The 21,195-nt window shown below is 40.9% G+C and overlaps 1 long non-coding RNA gene across 8 annotated transcripts in view; it reads right to left on the bottom strand.

Annotated features, from left to right (window-relative positions):
- The window catches only part of LOC307210907, a 125,018-nt gene that overhangs the window by 87,033 nt on the left and 16,790 nt on the right, over window positions 1-21,195 (bottom strand). For 4 of the 8 annotated variants that reach the window (XR_013836211.1, XR_013836215.1, XR_013836216.1 and 1 more), the window contains exon 3: window positions 5,619-5,678. The exons of the other annotated variants lie outside the window; for them this stretch is intronic. This is a non-coding gene — a long non-coding RNA (uncharacterized lncRNA). The remainder of the gene's footprint in view (window positions 1-5,618; window positions 5,679-21,195) is intronic. 8 annotated transcript variants of the gene reach the window in all.

Raw genomic sequence — 21,195 nt, 5'->3', positions numbered from 1 at the left:
CTATTCATGCGGTCTGCATAGTGTGCAGGTATGGACACTTGCAAAGCAATGTCTGCAAAAGTGCTTTTAGAAAACACCAAAGGGCAGCACTTCAAAGACACAGCCTAAGTTCTACTAGCACCAAGGTCTTGAGGCTCCTAGTCTTTTGCTTAATTTTGTTGAAAGGTTTAAGAACAATGATCATTTTGAAGGAGAGGTTTGGATCCTCAGTTGAAACATCAACTGAAAAACCGTGTGTGTGCTGTGCAGGCCGGGGGGGGGGGTAGGGGAAGTATTGCTTTTTCCTTCACTCTCCTCCCTGTCCCACTGCCAGCATGGAGAGTAAGCTCCCATCCCAGAAAGTTTACACCAAAACCACACTTTGAATCATGCTGCACATAATAGAGTGTCTGTCAGTTCCTACCAATTGAAGTTTCCTAGTGACAGACAAGAAATTTCTCTGTCTCTAACACACACACACACACACACACACACACACACACACACACACGAGACACTGGCCTGTAATTTGCTCAGTTCAGCACCACTAGACAGCAGAGCTTGGTAAAACGTGTGGCATGTTCCTGAACTCATACTTCTGCCTGCTGTTAAAGAACGAACAAGAGAGAATGAGAGAGAGAGAGAAGTCCTCATAAAAAGTTCAATTTACTTTTTTTTAGTTATAAGATACTTTTTACTGGTGCCAGCTGGAAGGAAAATGATTCCGTTAGATCTCAAAATTATGATGTAGCTTTAAGTGCTATGTTTAGATTTACTGCCAAAATGTTAGTACAAAGTGGTAGGTGTTTGCGCTGCAGATAATAACTAATGTGCCGTTGGTCAAGATAGGCCACTGTTCTGTTATTATTGTATGACTCTTATGACTAAACATTGGAGTGAGCCTGGTGGAACAACAATATTTTACTGGGCCTGGAACACTGGCTTGTCAGAACTTAATTGGAGTGCCAAGAATCTAATGAATCAGACAGGGTGATGTGGTTTTTCTTCTGCCGTCGATATTTATCTGCTCCTTTCAGTGAAGGGAGCTGCTATTGTCAGGAAGGATTTGCTAGCTTGCATTGTGATCAGAATACAATCAGACTCCTCTGATTGTCCAATGATTATGGTATTTTCAGATACACAGAAACATTTTTGCCAGCTTTCTTGGAAGGAAATAGGTTAACTACATTGTATATTTTAAAAGCATTGGATTATAGTGAACAGTCAAGGTTAAAAGCACTTCAGATATGGTAATTTATGTGACCTTTGTGCCCAGAACGAACTGCCCCCCCCTTCGTTTTAAAACACTGACCTTTTGTATATGGGTTCCAGCTACGGAAGGAAAACAAAACTGATATATTTCAACACACAGTATAGTTGCACCTGTAGCAAAAGTCTTATAAAAAGTGGTCTCTGCTGCTAAGCACTTTGATAATGGCTGTGATAGAAAAATATCCTGTTACAAATGCTTGCTTGGCCGTATTCTTGTCAGGAAAAATAATTTTAATGGCTAGTGGATAGTTCCTTAACAGAGTTAGGTGCCAGAATGTTCTCAGTGGAGAAACCAGAATTGAGAGAAGATGAGGGTGGGTCCTACTGAGATGTCTGTGTGAGGGAACTACAGAAGAAACTGTGGGTGCACAGAGACCGAAGAAGAAAGGCAGAGAGTGAGCTGAAAGCACCGGAGGGTGCTGGGCGGACTCTCTTGACACTGAGGGGCACCAGATCTTCTACTTGTATGAGTGCTTAAGCCAAGTGTGGTGAACCTGTGGCTCTCCAGATGTTGTTGGACTGCAACTTCCATTATCCCTAACCACTGGACATGCTGGCTGGGATGATGGGAGTTGGAATGTAACAAATGCGGGGGCCACAGGTTCCCAACCTTGCCTTATGTTATTTGGCTCTGCATATGTTCTACTTGCATAACCATAAATAAATCAAATTTTACAGAGCACCATAAGTTTCCAGTGATCTCGCCTCCTAAAGGAAACCAAATCCAGGCAAGTGCTGCAGCCAGAACTTCTCGCAGCTCAAGGAAATGGGAACACACAACAGTCTTTTGAAAAACAAAGGGTGGGCTTTTTCAAATAACATTCTACAACATGCTCCTCTCCGCCCCTCTATCACGAGAGTCGCCAGAGCTGGACCTTGCCTGGGAAGATTGCTTATGATTTTATAACCCTTCCCTTAATTCCAGTGCCACCTGGCTATTCTATGAAGAATTTATATCATCCCTAAGAAGTAGTGATAAGTAGAACATTAGACAAAGGAACTTAAAATATAAATCAGATATATGCAGCAGTATTCTTTCAGTGGCAGTAAAGACTGCAAAATACTGTACTTTGCACTCTGTAAACACTGCTGAAGAGGTAAGCCGCTTTTTCAATATAATGGGAACTGCTGTGGCAACAATGGAAAATAAATTTCAGACTGCATATGTTCTCCCTAACATACATGCAATACCTTTGTATTGGAGCCATAGTTAGGTTGGTGTCATGCTCTCTACTCTTACCACAGAAACATCACAAATGTTATTGCTTGAAGTAGTACAGTTTAGGGAACAACGTGGGGATTTGACTGTAATAATTGCACATTTTGATTGGCATTTCTTCGCAGTCCAGTTGCATGTGTTGGTGGAAGTTCATGCATTGCATATTTGCTTCATGCAGGTGCATGTGAAGTTAATAGTTTTGGCTTCTGGTCTGTAGTAAGGGAGGGATTAGGTGGTATATATTGTCATTTGATTAAATGTGCTGATTAAATTGTGCACTTCAGTAATCAAGCTGCAAAGTTAAGTAGCTAAAATGTAACACACTCTACTAATCAAGGTGCATTCATTGTTGAGCAAGCTAAATATTTTATAGGTGAGCTTCTAGTGTGACTTGGATGCATTCTCATGATGAAAGCAAATCATTGGACAGGAACAGGGGAAGATGGGTGGAACTATGGTACTAGGCCAGGATATTTGAGAGTGAAGGGTTCAAGGCAAAAGACGCCAAATTTAATACTCAGCAAACTACAGTATCTCTAGCATTTTTGGTATCCAATGAAGTAGGACTATGATCACAACATACAAGTCAGCAAGCTGGGTGAGTTAGAGCCAAACTTTATGCAACTATGCCAGCACTTTGTTGTTGTTGTTGTTGTTGTTGTTGTTGTTGTTGTTGTTGTTTAGTCGTGTCCGACTCTTCGTGACCCCATGGACCAGAGAACGCCAGGCACTCCTGTCCTCCACTGCCCCCCGCAGCTTGGTCAGACTCATGCTGGTAACCTCGAAAACACTATCCAACCATCTCGTCCTCTATCGCCCCCTTCTCCTTGTGCCCTCCATCTTTCCCAACATCAGGGTCTTCTCCAGGGAGTCTTCTCTTCTCATGAGGTGGCCAAAGTACTGGAGCCTCAGCTTCACAATCTGTCCTTCCAGTGAGCACTCAGGGCTGATTTCCTTCAGAATGGAGAGGTTTGATCTTCTTGCAGTCCATGGGACTCTCAAGAGTCTCCTCCAGCACCATAATTCAAAAGCATCAATTCTTCGGCGATCAGCCTTCTTTATGGTCCAGCTCTCACTTCCATACATCACTACCGGGAAAACCATAGCTTTAACTATATGGACCTTTGTTGGCAAGGTGATGTCTCTACTTCTCAAGATGCTGTCTAGGCCTGTCATTGCCCTTCTCCCAAGAAGCAGGCGTCTTTTAATTTCGTGGCTGCTGTCACCATCTGCAGTGATCATGGAGCCCAAGAAGGTAAAATCTCTCACTGCCTCCATTTCTTCCCCTTCTATTTGCCAGGAGGTGATGGGACCAGTAGCCATGATCTTCGTTTTTTTTGATGTTGAGCTTCAGACCATATTTTGCACTCTCCTCTTTCACCCTCAATAAAAGGTTCTTTAATTCCTCCTCACTTTCTGCCATCAAGGTTGTGTCATCTGCATATCTGAGGTTGTTGATATTTCTTCCGGCAATCTTAATTCCGGCTAGGGATTCATCCAGCCCAGCCTTTCGCATGATGAATTCTGCATATAAGTTAAATAAGCAGGGAGACAAAATGCAGCCTTGTCGTACTCCTTTCCCAATTTTGAACCAGTCAGTTGTTCCATATCCAGTTCTAACTGTAGCTTCTTGTCCCACATAGAGATTTCTCAGGAGACAGATGAGGTGATCAGGCACTCCCATTTCTTTAAGAACTTGCCATAGTTTGCCATGGTCGACACAGTCAAAGGCTTTTGCATAGTCAATGAAGCAGAAGTAAATGTCTTTCTGGAACTCTCTAGCTTTCTCCATAATCCAGCGCATGTTTGCAATTTGGTCTCTGCTTCCTCTGCCTCTTCTAAATCCAGCTTGCACTTCTGGGAGTTCTCGGTCCACATACTGCTTGAGCCTTCCTTGTAGAATTTTAAGCATGACCTTGCTAGCGTGAGAAATTAGTGCAATTGTGTGATAGTTGGAGCATTCTTTGGCACTGCCCTTCTTTGGGATTGGGATGTAGACTGATCTTCTCCAATCTTCTGGCCACTGCTGAGTTTTATTATAAGTTTAGCTCTCCTGTTTCCCTCTACAGGTTCTGGTTCAGCAGTAGGCAGTAGGGTATCCTTCATGTTCTATGGACTACAACTCCCATCAGGCCCAGTCAGTGATAAGGGATCATAGAACTGTACAGCTCGAAGGGACCACAGGGTCATCTATTCCAACACCCCACAAGACATTAATCTTTTGCTCAAGTTTGTAGGCTGCAACATGTGGAAAGCATCATGTTGGCTACCACAGATCTAGTAGAATCAATCTGATGTTATATTGTCGCAATTATCTACTTTTCTCTTCCCTGTGAAGAGGGTCTCAGGTTCAATCCTTCGCATCTCCAGGTAGCGCTAGGAATGCCCCATCTCAAACCCTGAAAAATGGCTGCCAGTCGGGGTAGGCAACACTGAGCTAGATCAACCAGTATGTCAGCTTCCTGTGCTTTTCTTTGATGCCTAGGAATGCAGCCCAACGCTTCTCTATCAGATGGCATCAGCAAATGCAGTAAGGATATAGCTAAGGAGGCCTAAATTCTGTTTACCTAGCATCCTATCAGTCACTCTTTTACATACGGAGCTCCTTACATGATAGAATGGGATGGACCACAAGTCTGATCCCAGTAGGCCTTGGAAGTGCTGAATATAGTCTCTCTCTCTCTCTCTCTCTCTCTCTCTCTCTCTCTCTCTCTCTCTGTGTGTGTGTGTGTGTGTGTGAGTGTGTGAGAGAGAGAGAGAGAGAGAGAGAGGTCTCTTATAATGGATGTTTCTCTCAGTATAGACTGTGGTATATCTTTTGTAAGCATAATGAAGAAGTGTAAATAATAAAATTAACTGGCTCTCTACAGAATAAAATAAACATCTTTGCGTGGTGATGCTTTGTCTTTTCTTTCTACAAGTAATTAGTGGAAATTAGCAAGATTTTATTGTAATTAAAAGTTTCTGTACTAGAACTAATAATTTCTAAGTTCAAAAGAGACTCTTGTTCTCATTCATGTCTCCCCCCCCATGCTTTAAAGCCTAAATTATACATTTTTCCACTTACTGATGTGATTTGATCCACTGTGTGTGATTACTCTTAATTTGTTTCAACTTTATAGAAATAACATGAGTGACTCAAACTCACCTGTGCTGTGACCTGAAGCCAAGTAAGTGTGTTCATTTTTTTATTTTACCATAGTCTGATCTGAAATTAGAATTTTTACTGGTAGTAAATCTTTTAAAAATAAGAAAAACTTCACAAGATGTAAATTGCACACAGAATCGTGTTCCACTTGATTACTACTCAACATTTACATAGGGCTGCTAATTAAGAGTAAAGGTCAATAGGTTAAATAAGTCAGTTAATCAGGCAATTATGCAGAAGTGCCACAAGTGAAACACATTAGAAAACCCTTGGGATCGATACGGTATGCAAATCGATCAGCAAAGTATATACTATATGAATTCAAGTACTAAAACACGTTGCGCGATATTGCAAAACACAGTAGATGGAATACTGTGCATGGTATCTCTATTGCTAAATAAGCATGGTTTCCTTCTGCTAATATATTCAATAACTGAGTACCAAAAAAATGCTTCTATCCTTTTTTTGTGCTGACCCCCCCCAAAAAAAAATCTTGTTCATATTTATTTATTTTTAAATGAGGGCTAGTAAAGTATATTTGTGAAGAACGGTACTGAAGTATATAAACTGCTACAAAACTACTTGCCCACACATCCAATATGTAGGTCAAGCCTTCTTTAACTCTGTGTTTTTGTATATGAAATTCTCAGTGAGACGGCAGTCTTCCTAAATAAGATTTATGTAAATGTTATGTTTGATATTAGGAAGGATGGAATCAACAGTTGTCTTGCACATGGTAAATAGTTTTAGCTAACAACACTGTCACATCATCTAGTGACACATATATGCTAGGCTTGTTTAGTGACCACCAGATTTACCATGTACCTGTAGTATTTTAAGGCAGTCTCATCTGTTTCAGACCCACTCTCACTGGTTTGATTCATTATTTGGGTCCAAAGTCAGTCTGTTCAGTCCAATGTTATGCTTTGCCACATATAATGTAGTGTCTAAAAATGGCTAAAATTTCTGTCCTTCTTGCATAAGTGGGTGAAATTTACAGGCAAAGGAACTGGTCCACAGTGAATTAAGCATGGCACATTTTGGGAAGATCCACTAAGGAGTTTTCATGCAGGGAAGCTTTAAAAATAAATGAAAGGTCTCTAACTTTTTATTTATTAGAAAATCATAGTCAACCCTTCTGAAGGAATGAAGGTTGCCAAATTTTAGAAAGATAGGTGTAGCAGGTTTTTCTTGCTACCCCTCACTCTCCAGAAAGACTATTCTGTGAAGAAGAGAGTGTCCATGAGCTATGGTTTGTGATCCCTCTTCCTTCATTAAATGAAGGATCCCACACACAGCCCTCCCATCTCAAAATCTGGTCATTGCTATACTCACAGCTTGGTTTCATTTCTCTGAAAAGAAATGGGGGTGAGGAGAATATGCTGTGCATTTAACTTTATGAAAAAAACCGAGGAAAGCATTTTCCTTGGAAGATAGTCACTGATCTGCTCTGCATACCTTATTAATGGTGCACTCTAATTTAGAAATGTGAAAGAATACTCCAAAACACCCCAATTTTCCCCTACTAATTCGGGGTACAAAAAAGCCATTGCAGATTTCTTACCTATTCATTTAACTCATTAAGCAAACAAATGCAATCAGAATATTCATTCACAATGAAAAGGAGGTAAATGTTTCCAGTTCTGTGATAAAAGGAATGTGTGTGTGTGCGCACGCGCAAACAAATAATCTTAAATGCAAAGCTGAGAGAAGTTTCACTGAAAATAACTATTCCCGACTTTGTTTAGAGGAATTTTAAATCTCTTGGATGTAAATAAAAGTGATCAAAATCCCAAATGTCATACAATAAAGAAAACACCCCCACAGCATCTACCTTACAACAATAGCATCTGCAATAACTTAAGCATATACAAAGCTTTAAGGATCAAAACTCTGCAACTCAAAACATTGCAACAGAGCTGGACTGAGTTACACCAGATGCAGATAATGTGCTCTCCTTTTTTTGGACTCAGTTAATAATGAATTCTGACGTTCAGAAAAATCCCCAAAAGCAACCTAAATAGGTGTAGACACAGCCTTTGAAGGACAGCACTACACCCTGTGGAAGGAAGCAGAAGTTACTGGTCCCGTGAGATGATAAATAATAGGAATGAGTCTGACGAGGAAGGCAGCTGTAAGCTGAAAGAAAATGAGGCTCTGGAATAGGTCGGCTGCTGATATTTTGGAGCCCAGCCAATTTGAAAGGCAGAGGTAATCCAGGAGTGTGAGAAACTCTGGCCAAGGGACCAAATGTGGTCCTCCAGACCTTTCTATGTGGCTCTTGGAACGCTTCCCAGGCCATGCCTGCCTTTTGCCTGGAGGAACAATGTCCACAAACTTGCTGGTTTCGAAGAAAGGTGGAACATCTGTGTGTGCCATGTTTAAGTGCCTAGAAACCCAGGACTTTTGCATGGCTGTCACTTACTGTACATTCATATTCACTGCTCTACCCAGTTTTGCATCTGGCCCTGCCTATCACTGCCATGTGGCCCCTGAAAGTCTGCCTATGATATACAGTGGTACCTCGGGTTAAGAACTTAATTCGTTCCAGAGGTCCGTTCTTAACCTGAAACTGTTCTTAACCTAAAGCACCACTTTAGCTAATGGGGCCTCCCACTGCTGCCACGCCGCCGCTGCGGAATTTCTGTTCTCATCCTGCAGCAAAGTTCTTAACCCGAGGTGCTATTTCTGGGTTAGCAGAATCTGTAACCTGAAGCGTCTGTAACCCAAGGTACCACTGTAATGTGGTATCTGGGACTCAAAAAGGTCACTACGCAATAGTCTTTGAGAACCTGGACTCCCTCTGCACATGCAGAATGCTGCTCGCCCCTGTTCCAGATGTGGGGGGGGGCACACACGCTCCTCAAACTGCAACTGGGACCCTGGCAGGGGCCATTACACTAATGCCTGTCCCAATCCTGGGCCAGGAAGGACTGGGCTTGTCACCATTTTGTTTTCCTTTCAATGCCCTGGACACTGTGTCATTTCCCCTCCATTGTGGATGCTACCATGCATAGCCTCATCAACATTCGTATTTAATAAAAGCTGCAGCACAAACCCCACTGCTGCCAGCTAAGGCCAGCAAAAGGAATGGGTTAGGGGCTTATGGTGTGGTGGAGGGGGCAGTATGTTTCTAGGCCCCATCATTCTCCTCATTACATCATTCTCTAATTATGAAAAATCAAGCGATGCTGAATTGTTTTGCCTACAATACGTCCATCCTTAATAGGGTTCTGGGAGGCAGAGGTTGTTTCCTCATCAACAGATCAGCCCCAGCCAGTGTGGAAATGGCCAGGGATAGCGAGAGTTGTAAGGTAACAACATGTGGAAAGTCACAGATTACCCATTCCTGTCCAACAGTAAATTGTGGGCCACACATGTTCTGCTTAAACAATTTCAAAAAAATTCACACATTTCTTTATATTTCATCTGATCTCATAGCATTAATGTTGCACATTTGTTTTGCAACAGTAGTGGGGACAGGGCACTGATTTCTCTTTGTAGTACTCTAAAAGCATCATGCTCACTGCTGGCACTACGTAAGTAAATAATTTCTCTCTCTATATATATATTTACTTTCATTCACACACACACACACACGCACACACACACACACACACACACACACACAAATGAAAGTAAATTTGTTAAAGCAGTTGGTCACCACCACCTTTATGACAAAGGAGTTTGATTTGGGGGTTCTGCATTCACACTGTGCAACGTTCAACAGCAGTGCGATTTGAAGCTGCTTGGAGTCGTTTGAATGTAGTGTTATGGGAACTGGACAAATGGCAATTCATTTTCCTTCTTATCCAAGTGATGGACTCATTGGCAAAGGCATCAGGATTTCCTGCCGATAAGCACAAATACAAAAGGCATTGGTGTTTAGAGCTGGAAGTGATGGATACTGCGGTGCCAAGTGGCATTCTTTTGTGTCTGCTTTACTTTCTTTCTTGTCAAAGCAGTGACAGAGTGACTGCCTTGTTACTAAAAGCCCATTGTGTAAGGGCAAGGCTCTAGCTCACCCTTACAATCTTCCTGGGGCAAAGGAGAAGAAAGCAGCATGTTTTTTTAGAAAAGGGGATAGTATTTCACAGTATTGTGTTTTGCCTGACGCAGCTTTGCTGTGCTACCTCTTTTGTATTTTACATTTCACATCTATTTTTCATTTCCTCTCCTGACAAATTCAGGTTCTGAAGCAATCCCTTTGCATACCTAGAAGACATACAAAGCTGAAAATCTGTGAAGCTTCTCATTAAAAACATTCCTCTTAAGAATTTCCATGGAGGTGTGACTGGCAATAGCATGAGATCCGTAAAGGGGAGTATCTGCCTAAGCATTTACATGGGGGACACATTGCTTGATATACATTTGACCTCTTTAATCCACATTCTCTCACCCCCCCACCCCCTCCTTTGCTGTAACACCAAACAAAAGGCACTTTTCACTGCCATTAGCCAGAATCAAAAGGTGTGTGTGTGTGTGTGTGTGTGTGTGTGTGTGTGTGTGTCTGACAGCAGCAAGATGGAGGATGGTTCAGCCAGGCAGCAGAGGAGCCCCCTTCATAAAGGGGGCTTTGTCCTACCTGCAGAGGGGGGAAGGTGCATGCCCCATTGTCCTGTACCCTCCCCCACCTCTGCAGGCTTGGCGATGGCTACATAGGTTGCTGTTGGCAGTTCCCTGGGGTGAGAGCCAAGGGGTGTGGCAGCATCATGGCTCGGGAAAGGGAGAGTGCCCTCGTCACTCCTCCCAGGCCCAGCCAATGAACCAAGAGGGGTCATTCCACACCAAATCACCTGATGCCATGTGCTCTCACGACTCAGATTTTCTTCAAATTTTTTTTTTTATGTGTAGATACCTATGAGATAACCTCAAATGAATTTTTGGTCCAAAATTGGGCGAAGGAGAATTTTTTTTAAAAATTCAATTTTCGTGCCATTTAGGCTAATGCAATTTCTGCGTCAGTTTAGAAAAAACTTCCTGTTTCATTTATTTTTCAACCAATTGGGCTTATTTTGGTATCAAAATAAAGCTAATTGTGGTCTCTTTTAAAATAAGGTATTAAAATGGTATTAAGTGCCACAGAAAAGAGTCACCAACCATTCAAAGTGAATTTTTGTCATTTTATTCCCGGTAGGTTCGATAAGCCATAGCACACAAACCACAACTAACACATGTATCTTTTTTTTATTTTTAGAATAATTCATGAGCGATTGCCAGTATCTGGGCATGTGCAGAAGCGATTTCCGGCACCACAGACATGCACAGATGCGATTTCTGGCGTGACACTGCGCCGGCCCGGCCCATGGAGGATCTCTGTGGGAGTGATCCGGCCCATGCCTGGTAAGCCTTGCCGACCCCTGCCGTAAACCCTAGAAATTAATAAATGATAGGGTTTAGATTATCTGGGAGTGACTTTACAGATTGTGGATAAAATGGAGTGTTTCGGGAGGTGGCAAAGAGATATCTCTAAATTTGTCTGGCAGGGCAAAAAGCCCAGAATTAAGTTTAAAATATTAACTGATGCTAAAGAAAGAGGGGGGTTTGCCCTGCCAGACTTAAGGTTGTATTATGAATCAGCAGCTTTTTGCTGGTTGAAAGATTGGCTGCTTCTTGAAAACACTGGTGTTTTAGATTTGGAAGGATTTAACAATGCTTTTGGATGGCATGCGTATCTGTGGTATGACAAGGTTAAGATTCACAAGAATTTTAAGAACCATATTATAAGGAAAGCAGTGTTTAATGTCTGGATAAAATATAAAGACTTATTAGAAAACAAGACCCCAAGGTGGTTATCACCTATGGAAGCTAAGGCTGTGAAAAGACCCAATATGGAGGTCAAATGGCCGAAATATTGGGAAATATTAGAAAGAGACGGAGACAGTTGGAGATTGCAGAGTATGGAGAAACTTAAAGATAAAGTGCGAGATTGGTTACATTACGCTCAGACTAAAGAGGCTTTTAAATTGGATAAAAAGTTAGGATTCCAAGTGGAAAAATCGAAATTGGAAACAGAACTGTTAGAACCTAAGACTAAATTACTTTCAAGAATGTATAACTTGCTGCTGAGGTGGAATACACAGGATGAAATGGTTAAATCAGCTATGATAAAATGGGCACAGGACATTGGGTATAATATTATGTTTGCTGACTGGGAAAAGTTATGGACTACCGGTATGACGTTTACGGCATGCAATGCCTTGAAAGAAAATATTATGAAAATGATATATAGGTGGTACATGACCCCAGTCAAGCTAGCTAAAATATATCACCTGCCAGATAACAAGTGTTGGAAATGTAAGGAAACTGAAGGAACATTCTTTCACCTCTGGTGGACTTGCCCTAGGGTTAAGGCCTTCTGGGAAATGATATATAATGAGTTGAAAAAGGTATTTAAGTATACCTTTCCTAAGAAACCAGAGGCCTTCCTTTTGGGCATTGTTGGCCAGAGGGTGTTAAAGAAGGACCAAACATTATTTATGTATGCAACAACAGCAGCAAGGATACTTGTCGCCAAACATTGGAAAACTCAAGATTTGCCCACGCTGGAAGAATGGCAGATGCAACTGATGGACTACATGGAGTTAGCAGAAATGACCGGCAGAATCCGAGATCTGGGAGAAGAAGCAGTGGAGGAGGATTGGAAGAAATTTAAGGACTATCTTCAAAAACACTGTAAATTATATGAGTGTTAAGAAGGATGAGAGATTTGAAAACAATAGGGCACCATAAAGTTAGCTGAAAAGATTATGAGAATGAGTGAATTTCATGAGAAAGATAAATTTTAAATGAATATCATGTTAAAACTAGGTATTTAGGATTTTGACAAAAATATTCAAAGTTATGGATAAAATATTGGAATTCTGTACAATAAGAATGAAAATAAGGTGATAAGTTGCTGGCTAACGTTTTATTAACTTGGAAAGTAGGAGCGAGAGACGTGAGGAAGTCCAAAAGGAAAAAAATGAAGAAAAGATGGTTATTACAAGATGTATAACTTTATGTTTGTTTTATTCTTTGTTCTTTGTTTATTCTGTCTTTCTTTTCTTTATTGTATTAACAAAATTCTTAATAAAAAATTTATATATATATAAAAAATAGATTATCTGGGAGTACTGAAGGGAAGGTTGCTGGCCCGTGGAAAAATACAGGCTAAACTTCCTTTCCAAGGCAGGGCCTCACATGAGATAGAGGCATTAACATGACGAAAGGTGTTGATGGCCCATCCAAGAGAAATATTGGGCCTAGGCAGACAGAATGTTGCCAGGGTAACTGGGTATGAAGCAACAGGAAAGTTTTTAGCAAGGTGTGCTGGGAAGAAGACTAGGAGGGAAAAAAAGACTGAGATCCATCTTGGGCAGAATGGCTGAAGGCTGGCTGAGAGAGATGCCTTTGTCTCCAGTGCTGTACTGCTGTGGGGAACAAGCCTCTCTTGGAATGACCATGCTGTAAGCTCTGGGCTCCCTCCATGCAGATTGAAGGTGTAAATATGTGGGGGGGGGGGTTTATAAAAAATCTACAACAGTCTCTGCCATGTCTTCAATTCTCCAAAGAAGCACAGACCCGAGGTGTGCACCTGGAACCCCTTGTAATCTTGCTACCACTTTTGTATCAGTACCTTTATCTGTCACAGTGTTGCAAGTGGGGGGAGAAAGAGCCTTCTTTAAGTTTGGACACAGTCCGCAGCTGCTATCTTGGTCATTGCAGCTACAGCTTGCTTTGCTTTACCTTTCTCGCTATCTCAGAACACTTAGCCAGCAAACAGGGCATCAACTTCTAGTTGAGCCCTCAGATTCCTTTGATGAGGTGTTGTGGAAAAGCAACAAAAAGTGCCCCACCAAGGAGCATCATCAGAAGCAGCACTGGAAGTTAGGTAGTGATTATGATTCTTGTGAGTCCAGCTCTTCAGTTACTGATAGTGTAGCATCCCGCGGTGACTACTGGCTGACTGCTGCCAGGGTGATTGGCCTGCCAGGGTGGAGTTGGTGCTAGTGCATCTGTGCTCACAAGGAAAGCCAAGGGACAAGGGTTGAGAGAGGAGGGTTCTTCAAGTGAGGACCCATGGTAATCTAATTATATGGATTAGGAGGACCCTCCTGGGCTTCATCTTACCAGCAAAGCAAGGCATTGGATTGGATTCTTAACCCCTGCCATGGAATTGGGGTACCCCATTAAAGGGGTCCAAAGGGGGTGTTTCTGTCCAGATAGGGGCTGCCGGGCCATGAAATGTGGTGCTCCTGGAGGGTTCACCCCAATTTGATGTATGTGATGGAGCAATCCTTATCCAAGGATTAACCCCAACAGTAATCAGCCAGCTGCTGGGTTGTTTGATTCAGGATACACATGAATCTTCCAAAGTTTACCTATGCCAAAACCTACTGACATTTGTAGTCAATAAAGTTGTAGTAGCCTATTTAATCCCAAAATGTTGTTCTGTGTTTATTACCTCTTCCCATGTCCCCACCACTGGCAATCGCAGGCTCGCTGTGCCTGGGCCCGCAACTGCAACCTTTCAGGCATCTGACCACATCCAGACTGTCACCTAGCTTTAATTGCACCCCATGTTCCACATCAAATCAACATAGAGTTGTTTCATGCACATTGGCATGAAATGAAGAAACAAGCTTGTGACAAAAGCTAATCAAGCTACAGTTGTCAATGTGAAGTAGACACAAGTCCAAGTAGTTACATATATTTTTGCAAGACTACGAAACTTTTGCAAATTGATGGTTTGCATGTTTTAGAATCTTTCCCCAAACTGAATTTCCAGTGTTCCCCAAATGTGTTCTATTTTTAAAAGCGTTCATTGGGCCAGGAGTGATTTTTCAAGTTCTCTATCCCTACACACACCAATTCCTAACTGTTTCTAATCTTCCATCCCTTCATATGTTGGCCTCTGCTTTTCATTAGCAGGTGAAGGTGGCATGAATAAGCTTGATGATGCTCCTTTGCCTTGATGCCTTCTGGGTCACATGCAGTTTTAATTAAAGAAGGGGCTCTTTGGGGTGAGTTGAGTTTCAGGGTCAAAAATGTTCTGTTTAAAAGTTTGCATTGAGACAATGAGTAAAGCTAATATTATAATGTATGACATCTATATTGTTTAAACAGCCAAGCTCATGTTACTGGTGGCTAATCTAAATCCTGGAACGGAACGTAAGAAAGCAAATGTGTTACATTATGTGATTTACGTGTAGGGTTCCTGTTGATGAAAAGAGGAAACCGAAATGGATACTGAGCCCTTAACCCCAAGGCAAACTTTGCCAGCTGTCACCTAATTCCATAAAGAATCTACAAACAGGGGCAATTCTCGAGGAGTCTTGCTGCTGGTAGTCATTGATAGTTTCTCTCCACTCTTTAATCGAGTTGAATTAAAAGCACAAGAGTGTCATGTTCTGTGTATTTTTAAAGGAAAGGGGGCAGATTTTATTATTTATTAAGCCCTTTGATTTTTGTAATTCATTATCCCAACATACCCTAGGTTATTTGGCCAGATTAGTAATTGAGACGTGCAACAGGAACTTGAATTTGCCATCAGAACCGATCTTGCAGTCTTTCAAAATGAGCAAAATATGGCATAGTTCAATACTGCTAGCTTTGATAGATCATGATGCAGATGCTGTTGAAGGTTAGATCACTATAAACTAAGATATAATGAATCACTGTTAGGCTGAAGCACTATGCCTCCATAAAAGTCTTAATCTTCCAAAGTGTGCTGCATATAAGGTGGCTTAAAACAGAGTGTTGTCAAGTCCACTTGAATGTATTTATTTATTTCCAATAATTTATCACCTACTTCTCTGTATAAAGCAAATTGGTTGCCCGTTTCCAAACCTTTTCCAACTCTATAGCATCTTTTCTGAGGTGAAGAGACCAGAACTGCATACAGTATATAGATTTATATACCATAGATTTATAGAATGACATTACGATACTGGCAGTTTTACTTTCAATTCCTTTCCTAATGATCCCCAGCATAGAATGTTCCTTCACGGTCACCGCACACTGTGTCGACATGTCTGGATAGGCTTGCTTAAACAAAAATGTTTAAAGTAGGTCTGAAAAGAGTACAGTGAAGGTGCCTGCCTGGTATCAATAGGCAAGGAGTTCCAAAGTGTAGCTGATGCCACCCTAAAGAGCAATTTCCAACAAATGTGGAGCAAACATTAAGTAGCACCCCTTACTATCTCTGTCTACTCCTATGTTAGAAAAAGTGTTGGTGTATCCAAGTAACTGCATTTTCTAGATGGCCCTTCCCTCCCCCACCCTCAATATACATATAAACATGCATTTCACATTGAATATTAGCAGTTATAGTTGTTTGGCCATCAATATTTTTGTAAGAATGAGATTGGTGAGGAAGGTGCCAGTGGTTTGAATAGCCACAATATGGGCAATGGAGCTGAATTGTCTCCTTTCTCCCAAGGTCTTATTGGTAGCAAATGCTTGGTGGTGATTGTTTAACAATGAGGCTGAGTTCCTTTTGTGAATGAGTGACTGCTGTCTACTTCACATAATCAGGATGTCTGTAATCAGGACACCTGCGTTCCTGGGACGTTGCCCAGGGAACCAATTTACCCTAATGACAGTGGAAGATACAGACTACTGCACAGATGCTGGCTTCATCAGAACAATGGTGCATTAGCAAAAATAAATAAACCACATACACCCTTAACAGTTGTGCATTGGATTAAAGCCAGTGGGTTAAGTGGTGTTTAATCAGGTGCTAAATAGATAATAATGTAATAATACTTTTCATTACATCATGCTAATAGTTTCTTACTTGTAATCCCAAAGTGCTTAAAAAATTCCTAAACCCCATCTCACTCTTATAAAGGCAGGGTGGAGGGAGGTATCAGCCAGAGGGAAAAGATACAGCAAGGAAGTGAAGTAACTCATGCAGAGTTACTCACTGAAAATATATTTGACTTGATGAAATTGGGATGAGCAGAAAGTATAATTTTATGTAGCCCAACGTCTAGAGAATTAGGCTGTACTAGCACAGCACAGGTGAGACATATAGGTTTTAAAGCCTATGGGTATTTATTTATTTGTTTATAAAAATATTTGTGACCCACCTTTCCTTGCACAGTTTACAAGGAAAGAAAACAACAGAAATAATAAAATGCAATGGAACTCTATGAAACGTAACATGCATAACCCAACATAATGCAAATAAGATGAGAGATGGAAGTGGGCTGTGCAGCTGGCAGTGAAATCCCTTTGAAGGAATACAAGAAAATGATAAACTATCATGAGCATATTTATTTATTTTGGTTACATTTGACCAGTTGGAACTGAAAAAAAACTATTTGCCTACTTCAGTATGTCTCCACTCCCCAAAACACAGTCATACAGCTTTTACATTCGGTTACAGACTGCAACATGAGAGCAAGTCTTCTCTGCTACGAAAATCAAGTATCATGTTTGACCTCTGCCTCCTAGGGGCACCACTTCATAAAATGTCAGCATTTTTAAAATGCCAGAACTGTGTATACTGCTCTTGTACTCTTTTTCATAGAATCAGATCTGGGAGAAATTCTACTCAAAGTCAGGATCATCTACCTACCAAACCTTCCCAGATCAATCTACACCTGTGGTGGATTCTGGGAAACTGGGGTTCCTTGGTAGTTCCTTGAAGGGTTCCTCAATGAGAAGTTCTCTTTATAGAAGCCAGTCTTCTCCAGGGCTTATCCAAATGACAATTTTCTCACTGCTCCTGAATTCTGCACCCAAAGGGGGGGGGGTGTTGCGTGTGTTGTAGAATGTTTACATGGTAAAAGGGCTGCAATGTTTTTTGGTTAAAGGGCTGCAATGAGGGCCGGCGACTTCTTCAAGGGCCACATGGCAATGGAGGGCAACAACAAAGTGGCCAAATCATGCTCACTTGTGCATATGTGCAGACGGGGTGGAGGACTGTTATCTGCATCACAGCATTTTCTAGAATGTATTAAGAGAGAGGAAACAGGAAGGAGTGTTGGCCTCTCCAAGACTTTCTAACAATTGTCTGTTCCAGCAAATATCACAAATAAGAAGAGAAACTCGATTCTGAAGGAGGATGGCAGGCTACTAAAATGGTGCCGGCCATGGGTTTGCTACTCCTGATGTAGGGAAATAGTGATACCAAATAAGCATGTGACCAGTGCTGTGTGTGAACTGATTTTTAAGCTCCAAAATCTCTATACAACTCATTTAAATGTCTGCTGTCCCACCACTAGCAGATGAAATGGGTGGATTGTTAGTATTTTATGTATCCAATGGTTCCTTGGGCATGGTGCCAGAGCAGCAGTGGTGAAGTCTTTGGTTTTTAATGTATACATATCGTGACATTCTAAAGATATGGGTTGCTACACATCAGAATAATATAAAATTTAATGCTACGCATCAGATTAACAGAAGTATTTAGCATAATGATATGCATCCTTTAGAAGTCTATACTTAAGGTCAGAGGCCAGTATTCCAGAAAATATCTATAGTGGCAAAGGAGGTATGCGGTCACAAGTTGTGTTGGGAACATGAAAGAGAAAGTTGTGGAAGGGATGATTAAGTATCCAAGTTATCTGAGATGAGTAGAGCTTACTCTTGGCAGGCAAGAGGAATATGAAGCCAATCCTTTCCCAATCCCATTAGAGCCCCACCCTGCCACAAAGAAACGTTTAGGGCAGGCAGATGTTTCCCCTACTGGCACTCAGAAATAAATGTTTAAATAAAAGTAAAATGCCAACCTTGGAAACACCTCCATTCAAACAGTTCGTTAGCAGAAATGGTGAAGAACAATTTAAATACTGGTGTTTGCCTATCTTCTCATTAACTACCATGAAAACATCAAAACCTGAGGAAGATAAGCCACCTGCCTTAAAGTCCAAAGTTTGTTTCTATAGCTTTCAAGTACAAGGTAACATTTTGTTGTCCATTGCTCCCCAGATTTCCAGTTAACATAATACACTTTGGTTGGAAATATCAAGCTTGCACATTGGAATAAATTTCCTCTTGTTAAGGGCTTGTCAAATTGTTTAAAATGTATAATGGAAAGGCAAAATGTCCACACAATAGAGTTTTAATTCTGCCTCCATTTTCTTGACTTTAACAATAAATTGCAGAGTCAAAGCCTTTAAAGCTTCCATAGTAACAAAGCAAACCTAATTTGTATGGATCACTTTCTGGGATGGAAACCTACCACATACTAACTCACAAATAAAACAAAGTATTAAGCTGACAATATATTTTGAATGCATTCTGCAATAATGTATGAAAAAGTAATTGTAGAATTGACATGTGCACATATAGGAACAGTTTGTGCAATAAAATGTTTCAAGGTTTTTTTTTCTCTTTTCCATTCCAGAGCAATAATCTATTTCATGTTTGGAAATTATTAAACATGGGGGGGGGAATCCTATTCTGCTGAGAATTGTTTGAAGAGTAGTAACACTAGTCTATAAACTGTAGCTACATCAGCTCCTGCTTTACTGGTGGTGGTGATGCTATGGATCAGATGTGTATTACGGTGGAAATAACCATGTGTCATATATGCATTAATGACAGAATCCTCAAATGTACAAGCTTTTGGGGTAAACATTTATGCAGGGCAGCATTTCACTGTGTTGATAAAGTATCCAAATATATGTATATTCTAGGATATTTTAGCTTGCCACTCTATATGACTGTTGGTGAGTACAGCAAACCTCGGCTCCCAAATGCCTCCATTTTGATAAGTTTTGGCTCCTGAACGCCGAAAACCTGGAAGTAAATGCTCCAGTTTTTGAATGTTTTTCGGAAGCCGAACATCCAATGCAGCTTCCGCTTGAGTGCAGAAAGCTCCTGCAACCAATCGGACGCCGCGCCTTAGTTGTTGGACATTTTGGAAGCCGAACGGGCTTCTGGAATGGATTACGTTCGAGAACCGAAGTTTGACTGTACCTGTTTTGTTAAGATGGAATATGTATGTTTCATATGGGGACAGAAGGCTAGCCTCCTACTCATTAGTCTACTTTTATACAACTACAGAGGAATGAAGAAACTGCTTACCCTAATTGGTTTGCTTAATGTGAATGCTCATAGAAAATGATGTCCTTGCTGACAGATATGTTCACAATGCCCTAGACCCACATGGCTACCCCCTCTAACTCCCTTTAAACATCCAGGAAGATAAAAGAGGGTGTTATACATATGATCTGTTTCTTTAAGAGCAGACCTAGGTTGTAACAGCAGTGCCCTTTTCCTCTTTGAATAGGTGTGGTTTCTCCCTTAAGCCAACTGGAACTGGTTACAGTCAGTAAACCTGCATAGGAAAGCCAAGCTGGCTAGCTTTATTTCTCTCTGTGTGTTTGTTGTTTATTAATAAAAAGGGTTTTCAAAGTTACCTCTACTCCTGATTCTTCTTGTGCTTAGGACTCACATTGTGCTGTCACAGAATTAAGGTTGGTGTGAGCATGTCTGACATTCTACAATTTTGGTAGAATTTGACGGTTTTACTTTTCTGTTTGTAAGTGGCAATGGATGCTATCCATCTAGATTTAAGCACTTCACACTGGTGATAGTGGAGGAAAATATGTTTAAATCCAACTGTTATCCCTAAGTTAATACAGTGATGATTTCACTGAGGTGTACAACTGGGTAATGGCAAATGGTTTTCTCACTGCTGGGGTCTGGGATTTGAAGCAGAAACTGGTACCTGTGCATCAGTGGCTCTGCAAAGCAAATCTTTCTTATTTAGAATCTGAAGCATTAGTGTTTTTGGATCTTTTGAAGAAATAAAACTGAGGTCTTGACAACTGTCTTGATCTCAAGCTGAGCATACAATGAGTATCATGGAGTTCAGAAGCTCAGTGCATTCAAGTGTAGCGCCTTAATGCTCTCAGCCCTTTCACTCATACACAGACACAAGTATGTGTGTGTTTTTAAACTCTGTTGGTAATAAGAGCAAAAAACAACAACAACCCACAACCCTCTAGATATTCTATTCTTAATGCAATTAAGTGGGACATTGTTCCAAAATGAGACTCTGGAAATAGTAAGAGAGAACTATGCATTATTTGTTTTATATTTTTGTAACAAATTGACTTTAGGGTATGAATTATCATAGTATCTATCTTTAGTCCTTAATAAACTGACCTCATAGATATAGAGAGAATGATATATATTATACAGTAAATCGACCTACAGTACAACTCCAAAAGAGACCAGCTCCTGATCGATTGCTGAAGGCTCCAACAATTTTTACTTTTTGCAGATGTTTAAGCTGTACTACAAAGTTGATTAAAAGATACTATCAATTTTGAAATTTGCAGGGATTTTTCTATTGTGCTGGGCCCCAACACATTAGTATCCAGATCCTACTGGGTGGATACTTGCTGGTGCCTGATTGTCTACTAAGTTTCCAGGTTGCTGGAACCCATGATGCTAAAATATATAAAAGAGTAACCAGTAATATTTGTGGGGTTTCATTTTTAGAAATTAAGGAAACCAAAATACCGCCTTGATTTTCCATGCAGCATCCTATAATTCATTGCTCCCGCAATTCTACACATGAACGATATAACTCATCACAAATGATCAAGGGCAACATCATCAAACACACACA

Source organism: Podarcis cretensis (assembly GCF_951804945.1).
Source record: "Podarcis cretensis genome assembly, chromosome: 1".
Classification (NCBI taxonomy): Eukaryota; Metazoa; Chordata; class Lepidosauria; order Squamata; family Lacertidae; genus Podarcis; species Podarcis cretensis.
Note: the sequence above shows the minus strand (reverse complement) of the source record. Positions and strands in the feature narration are given on the sequence as shown.